Raw genomic sequence first — 7,924 nt, forward strand, 5'->3', positions numbered from 1 at the left:
TGCTGTGGCTTAGCCCCGGAGGCCGGGTTCTGGCCATGTCTGGAAGGGACAGCCACGGGATTTTCTGATGGAATAAATGTGAGATTGGAGAGAAAGAGGGGAGTCAGGGACAAGTCTAAAGTTTGTGTGGGGAGAAAAGGGAAGAAAGGAGTTGTCATTTTCTGAGTTTGGGAAGTTGCGGATGGGGGCAGGTCTGGGCTGGGGCGGGTGCCAGGCGAGGCATCCGGCTTGGCCTGGAGTTGGATGTAGGAGTCTGGAGCTCAGGGCAGCGTCCAGGCTGCCCATATTTGGGGGCCATAGGAGAATTATTGCGTCTGAAGAACCAGATGGGTTTCCAGGGAGTGTAGAAGAGAGAAACCCGGTGGAGAGCACAGGGGAGAAGCCGCCAGCGGGGAAAGTAGGGAACCCAGCAGGAGGGCAAGACGAGGAGGAGTCGCAGCCAGACTGAGGGACATGAAAGCCTTCAGAGGAGGAGCTGTGGGGTGGGAGAAAGGGGATCCCAATGGGAGACGCAAGTGGATGGCACTTGAGGGGCTTTACTTTCAGAAAGAGCAGAGACACGCAGGGCAGCTGGAGGGGTGGGCATCAGAACGGGGATTTTCAGATGGGCGAAGTCACAGCTCCTGAGCACCTGCTGTGGGCGGCTGTGGAGTGGTGGGGGGCCCGGGGGCGCAGAGATACAAGGGGCTCGGCTGGCAGCCGGCTCGGCTGGGGGTGGGCAGTGAGTCTGGGGAAGGGGGCTTCCGGTGCTGCTGTTTCCAGAGCTGGAAGGAGGGGACAGGAGCGCAGGGTGGCCGCAGCAGCGTGGATGGAGGCGTGAGGGCTCGGGGGCCGCGGTCATGCCTGTGGTCACGGCTGCCAAGGAACGCGCGAGTGGACAGATTTAACCCGGGAGGAGACCGCGTGGGGCTGCGGAGAGGGCCCGGGGCCGCGGGTGCGTGCAGGGTAGGGGCGCGCTGGGGAGGAGGGCGCGCCGGGCCGCGGGCAGAGGCCGGAGGCGGCGCTTGGCCCGACGCGTTCAGGTCGTGCCCTGCTCTGGAGAGGCCGAGCGAGGGTAGGGAGCCGCTGTCTGTGCCTAAGCTTCCCGCTCTGTGAAATGCAAACAACACTCGCCCTGACCTCCCGGGATGCGACAGCTCTGGAGGGCGCTGGGGAGGGTCCGCCTCATTGTCGTCGTGGAGAAGTGAGCGCCGGGGGCTGAGGCCCGGGGCTGCGGGACACCCCTGGGCGCGGGAGAATCTCCGAGACCCGCGACGGGAGCGGCCTGGGCGCGTGGGGCGGAGGCGGGGCCGGGCCGGGCGGCGGAGGTGCTGGGGGTCGAGGACCGGGCCGGGCCATCCCGCAGAGGGCAGTGCAGGATCGGCCCTGGCCACATGCGCCCTCCAGCTGCCAGGGCCGCTCCGCCGCGCCGCGCCGCGCCCTCTCCCGAGGCCCCAGCGGTTCTCCAGCACCGGGTGCGGCGCTGAGCTGCCGTTCTCGCCTTGGACTGTCACAGCAGCCCCGGGACGCGGCCGATCAGCTCCGCTTCATAGAGAAGGAAACTGAGGTCCCGAGAGGTCAAGCACCTCGCCCCAGGCCACACAGCTAGAAACGGGGAGGCCGGGCTGAGACCCCGCCCTCCGCAGTGGGGACGCGTGGGCTCCTGACCCCTGCGAACAGCGGGTTGCTCCTGACCCTGCGCCGCCGGCTTCCTCAGGGCCCTCGCAGTCCGCCGCCTTGTCCCCTGTCTGGCCCCGCGCCTGCAGGCATCCCTCCCGCGCTGCAGGACTTGATCGGGGCTTGGGGTGGGCCGCGGCGGGTCTGGGGTCCTCTGGCTCCCGCGCTTACGGGAGCGGCGGGGAGGGAAGCCCGCCTCGGAAGGGCCCCCTTTGCCGGGCACAGGCAGGCGGGTCCCCCTGCGCTCCTCGCTCCCGGGCTGTGGCCTCACGTCCCCGGGCCACGGCGCTGCAGCCACGCGGGCGGCGCGAAGTCGTGGAAGGAGCGGACCGTCCTCCCCGGGCACTGTGGGACTGCGGGCCTTCCCGGTCCAAGCCGAAGCAGGTGCGGTGGAGCACGGCCCCGCACGGGGCAGGGGGAGTGGTCGAGGGCCCGGGAGCGCGCTGTCTCCACCTCCCCAGCACTCGCCTGCCCCGCGCCAGAGCTCCTGCCTTCCCCCATGGCCTAGGGGAAGGGAGCTGGGTGTTCTCAGAGGGACCCGGGGAAGGGACGGGCAGGGACCCCTCGACGACATGGAAGGAAAGAGGGGAGGAGAGGGAGGGTGGGCACGGGAAGGGGAGCAGCTGAGGGGCTGGGAGGGAAGCGGAGAGTAGCGGGGAGCCAGGCGGAGGAGCGGACTTGTTATTTACAGTTATTAATTGCTGGGAACAGATTGCAGCTGGAAACGCTCTCGGTGCCAGCTCTCGGTGCCAGCTGAACCTCTCGGAGCAAGCCCCATTCGCGCAGGCCGCTGTGAGCGAAGGCTCCACACGAGCATCTCCTGGGTGTGAGATCTCAGTAACTCCAGGCCTCACATCCAGACACCCAGGCCCTGGAGCCTGCGAGCCTCCTGAGGGTCTCTAACCGACTCCGGCTGGATAGTGCGGGCCCTCAACTTGCCCAGTATGAGTCATCGTGGCAACACTTCGGAAAATACCCAAGTCACTACAATTACAGCATTATCAATCGCTGCCATCGCTCTGGAACTCAACCCAATGAAACTGGCAAGAATGCCAGCCGGGCCGGGCCGGGAGGAATCCAGTTCTTGGCGAAGGCTGCCTGCCTGGCAGTGCGTCTGTGGCCACGCCAAGCCACAAGCCCTGTGTGGTTGAAGCTGCAGAGGTGTCGGCTCCATTTCACAGTCATGGACACTGAGGCCCACCAAGGCTAAGGCCTCTCTTTCAGCCCAAACCCTCGGCAGAAAACCCAGAGAGGGAAAGGCTGCCTGGCCAAAGCCTGCCTCAGAGGGCAGGGGGTGGTGGTGGGTAGGGGGCAGTGGAGAGGGCCTCAGTATGGCCATGCACCACACTAGCCCCCGGCATGGTGGCCTTTCATGGAGCGTCTATCCCGTGTCGGCCAGGCCATGGGCTGTGCATGCATTATCCCATCAACCTCAACAAAGTAGGTGCCATGATCCCTGTCTTACAGACGATGAAACAAAGGCTCAAAGCGTTTGTCACTTGCCCAGGGTCACTCAGTTAGTAAATGACAGCTCTGGGTTCAAACCCAGCCCCATCTGACTCCAGGTCCATGCTGCTTCCACACAGACTCGCCATCTGTCTCCTGCCTGAAGGTGAATGTGCTGACAGAGGGCACCGTCTCAGTGCCTGTGTGCACGTGTGCACATGCCACGCCCATCAGCAAAGATCCCACTGGCCCCCTGCCTCTGACATCCTGCGGGCGGACAGCCTGGCCCAGCAGAGTGCGGAGGCCAAGTACAGCTGGCCCACCCACGATCCAGTGGTGCTCCATGCTCCTAATCAGTAAGATATGTTTCTGGAATAAAAACCACATCAGCATTTTTATTTTCAAGTTCAGACAAGGCTTTTTTTTTTTTCTTCCCAATTTTCCCTTCACATGGGTGAGGCAAATCTTCCTGCCTTGACTGACAAGTCTTTAGACTCAGCTATACATTAAAAGAAGCAAAGAATCAACGACAACGGCGCAGAGAGACTTCTCTTCTTCCTTGAGTTTTTCAGATTTCAGTAACACCACAGCCCATAATTACTAATGCAAAATTAAAAAAAAAAAAAGATACCAAGACGGAGGCTAAGTGCTTCTTTGCTGTGTGTCCCGGCAAACCACATGGGACAAGCTCCAGGACAGTTCCTGTCCTTCCCTTGGTTAAAGTACAGTCTCACCTTTCTTCCCAAGGACCTTCCTGGGGAGCAGGGCCGGGGGTCCCCAGGTAGATGGGCTCCCAGACTGGGAGCAGGGAGGGGGAGAGCCTGGCGAGTGCTGGTGCTTCCGACAGAAAGATGGACTAATATAATAAAAGGAAAGATGAGTGGGGATGAGGAAGCGGGAGGCGGGAAGGGGAGAGGCGAGCCGGCGTCGGGAAGCTGCTGCAACTGTGCAGGCCCAGGTGTGAGCCAGCAGCTAAAGGGAAACCACTTACAGCTCAAGAATACCAAGAGTAGGCGAAAGCCTCTCTCAGGAGTGGGGAGGACGCCATGGTTACAGAGTAAACATTACCATTTCCTCTCCCCTCCTTCTTAGTGTTTTTCAGAGTATATTCAAGTTAAAAGTCTCTCCTCAAGGAATTTAACTTGACTTCTATTTAAGAAAAGGTGAGGGTGAGGGAGGCAAATTCAATGCAGTAAGTTTCTTGGGCACTTGTTCAGAAAGGTTTCTGAGAAAAGCAGAGCCTCAAACGCTGGTAGGTGGAGGAGAGGTGGAGAAGCTACCGGCAGAGCTAACTGCACAAGTTACCTCCTTCCAGAGGCAAACCCGAGAGAACAGGGCACTTCACTGTGGGGCCTGTTCCGGGCACTGCTGGATGTCAGACACTTGGGCCCACTAAATGTCAGTGACTGACAACTCACGCTCCCACATAGTCCAAAATGCCCCCTGGTGGGGGGAGGGGGTACTGCCGCCAGAGAGCTGCTGGGGTGGATAATTGGGTGTGTGGGGATTTTCTCACCTCTGGAAGGAGGTTAGACATGCAGTTAGCTCTGCCGGGAGCTCTTCCACCTCTTCTCCATCTGGCTCACCCAGCTCAGCGTTTGAGGCTCTGCTTAAATGTTATTTCTTATAACTTTTCTGAACAAATGCTCAACAAACTTACTGCCTTGAATTTGCAGTAGTGTGTGATGTGTGGGTGTGAGGGGGCACAGAGTGAAGAAGGATGGTGGTTAGAGATTGGGGTGTCAAGAGGCAGCAGCTGGCTCATCAGTTGCCTCAAATGCCATCTTGGGGAGGAAGCCACTGAAGAATTTCAGGTAGGGGAATGGCAGGACAGATCTGCACTCCAGAAAGATCACTTCGGCTGCTGGGTGAATCATGCTTTAGAGAAAGATAAGATTGATGATTGAGGCCTGGAATTTTCTTTGTGGAAGACAATTTCTTTTCTTTCTTTTCTTTTTTTTTTTTAAGAGACAGGACCTAGCTCTGTTGCCCAGGCTGAAGTGCAGTAGCACAATCATGGCTCACTACAGCCTCAGCCTCCTGGGGTCAGGCAATCCTCTCACCTCAGCCTCCTGAGTAGCTGGGACTACAGGTATGAGCAAACACCCTTGGCTAATTGTTTTATTTTTTGTAGAGATAGGGTCTTGCTCTGTTGCCCAGGCTGCTCTCGAACTCCTAGGTTCAAGGAATCCTCCTATCTCAGCGTCCCAAAGTGCTGGGATTACAGGCGTGAGTGAACTGCTGAGCCCAGCCTCAACTTTAATAGATATAGGGCTATTTGGATTTTCTATTTCTTCTTGTGTCCATTTTAATAATTCATGTCTTTCATGGAAATAATTTCATCTAAGCTGTCAAGATTTTTGGCATAAAGTTATTCATAATTTTTCTTTATCTCCCTTCGTAGGACTTGTAGTGATGTCCCATCTGTCACTGCTGATATCCTTAAAGTGTGGGGTTTTTTTCTAGCTGGAGATTTAGCAATTTTATTGATGTTTTCAAAGATCCAGCTTTTGGTTTTATTGATTTTTATCTATTGTTTGACAATTTTCGATTCCATTCAGTTCTGCTTTTCCTGGTATTGTTTTCTTCTTACTTATGTCTTTCACTTGCTCTTGTTTTTCTAGTTTCTTATGTTGGGAACTTAGATCGTCATTTTTCAGTCTCCCTTTTCTTCTAGCACAGCATAAAGCTCTGCATTTCCCTCAAGCACTGCTTTAGCTGCATCTAAAAAATTTCCAGATATTGTATTTTCCATATTATTCAGTTCAACATATTTCCAATTTGCCTTTTAATGTCTTCTTTGACCCACAAGTTATTCATAAAAATGCTTTTCAATTTCCAAATATTCAGACTTTTCCAGGCATCTTTTTGTTATATATTTTAATTTAGTTCTGTATGTGAAATCATAGTTATTCTCTAGAATTTCAAGCATAAACATACTACCTTAGGATAACATTCTGAGTGAAGGGACATGAAAATGCAGGTTTTAGAAGTAAGAATATAGCTTTCTCTCAGTATATTTGGGAGTATTCCACAAACACTGCATTTTTAGCCTATGTTTGATCGAAAAAAATCCATTTTATAAGTGTCTCCTTGCAGTTCATACTCGTGTTGAGGGCCAGCTGTATTTCCGAACGTTAAAAGAAAGCATGTTCCATTTCAAAATGGATAATGGTGGGTACTACATTTTTCTGTATTTGAATTCTATTAAGATCATTGAAGGAGTGATGTAATTGTTCTATTTTAAAGCATCTCAGCTATTTGTTGAAAATTATATTATTTGCATCTGTAAATACTTAAGATGAAAAAATTAGAAATCAACTTGATAGTTTGATACAGATTTTTTTCCATGTTCTTTGGGGAGATGTGAACAAAATGAAGATAACTTAGCTGAATAATGAATAACAAAGTATCTGGAATTCAGGCATTTTCTTTTTCTTTTAGGATGGGTCAGGATTGAGCCTACAGGAAAGGAGGTGGCAGGGAGGGAGAGGTGGAAGATGCAGGAGACTGAGGATTGCCCAAGCGTGAGGTCCCTGTGGAAGGGGAATGGGCAGCGTCGCTCACAGGTGGAGGGGCTGGCCTTGGAAGGAGATGGGCTTCTTTCACTGTCCAGGAGGGAGAGAGGGACAGGTGGGTGCAGGTGCAGGCTGGAAGGTTTGGGGGTGAGACATCGAGGGAGTTCCTGTTGGAAGGTCCTGGTGAAGTAGAAGGTGAGAGGAGATGGGGGGCCAGATGTTTGGGCAGAATTCAGGTTTTCAGTAGCCCCTGCGGGGCTCAAGGGTGCTGATGGCATGATGCACGCACTATGAAAGGAGACTGTTCGACACTATTGCAGCCCCTGTCACAATTGAAGCTGCGCTTCTTTAGTGCCTTAGTTGGAGAGCCACTGTCTGTCTTTTCCCAGTGCCCAGCCCAGGGTCTGGTGCTTGGTATTTGTTGAAGGGATGGATTGCTGGACACGTGAGCCTGGGCATCATCAAAGCACAGCTGTGAGAAAGCCAGGTTGGGCTGTCATGACCAGGCCTAAGACTGCAGTGACCTGCTGCCTGCTTCCCACAAGTGTCCCGTTCATCTCTCTCCCAGCGCCTGCTCTGAGTGAGTCGTCATGATGCATGAAACCATCTACGGCAGTAGGTACACGTCCCAGGGGTTAGTGGAAGGTGCAGATCGAGGCGGACCGGAGTCCTTGGAAGGTTTCCTGACAGGGGGAGGACACTGTGGCCGGGCTTTAAAGAGCGAGCAGGTTTTTGGTGGGGGAGAACAACGTGAATAAAAGCCCAGAATAAGGACCCACACAGATCCTGCCAATGGAAGCAGGTGGGGCTCTGCCATCCTCTGCTGCAGCAGGATTCTCTGTGCACTCCACCCCGCCCCCCACCCCACTCTGCAGGAGCCCCAGCACGGCAGCTGCCATTTGCTCAGCACCTTCTAAGAGCAAGGTACCCTCTGGAAACCACCGGATGGAATCCTGACCTCGATTCTGGTTTGCTGGAGCGACTGTCTGCCTTTAGTTATGTTCAGGCCTTCAATGTATTGGATGGGGCCTGCCCACGTTGGGGAGGGCCCTCTACTTTATGGGGTTTACCAATTCAAATTCAATTCAAATGCTAATCTCATCTAGAGACACCCTCGTGAGCCCAAAATAATACCTGAACAAATATCTGGGCACCCTATGGCCTGGTCAAGTTGACATGTAAAATGAACCATCATGCCCTACGTCCTGTGAGAATGCAGGGGTGATGTGCGTGTGCCTTCTCATGCAGGAGCACTGGCGCTGGCGAGTCTCACACAGGGGCACTGGCACGGGAGGGTCTCACAA

Source organism: Nomascus leucogenys, chromosome 7b (assembly GCF_006542625.1).
Source record: "Nomascus leucogenys isolate Asia chromosome 7b, Asia_NLE_v1, whole genome shotgun sequence".
In the NCBI taxonomy this organism is placed as follows: domain Eukaryota; kingdom Metazoa; phylum Chordata; class Mammalia; order Primates; family Hylobatidae; genus Nomascus; species Nomascus leucogenys.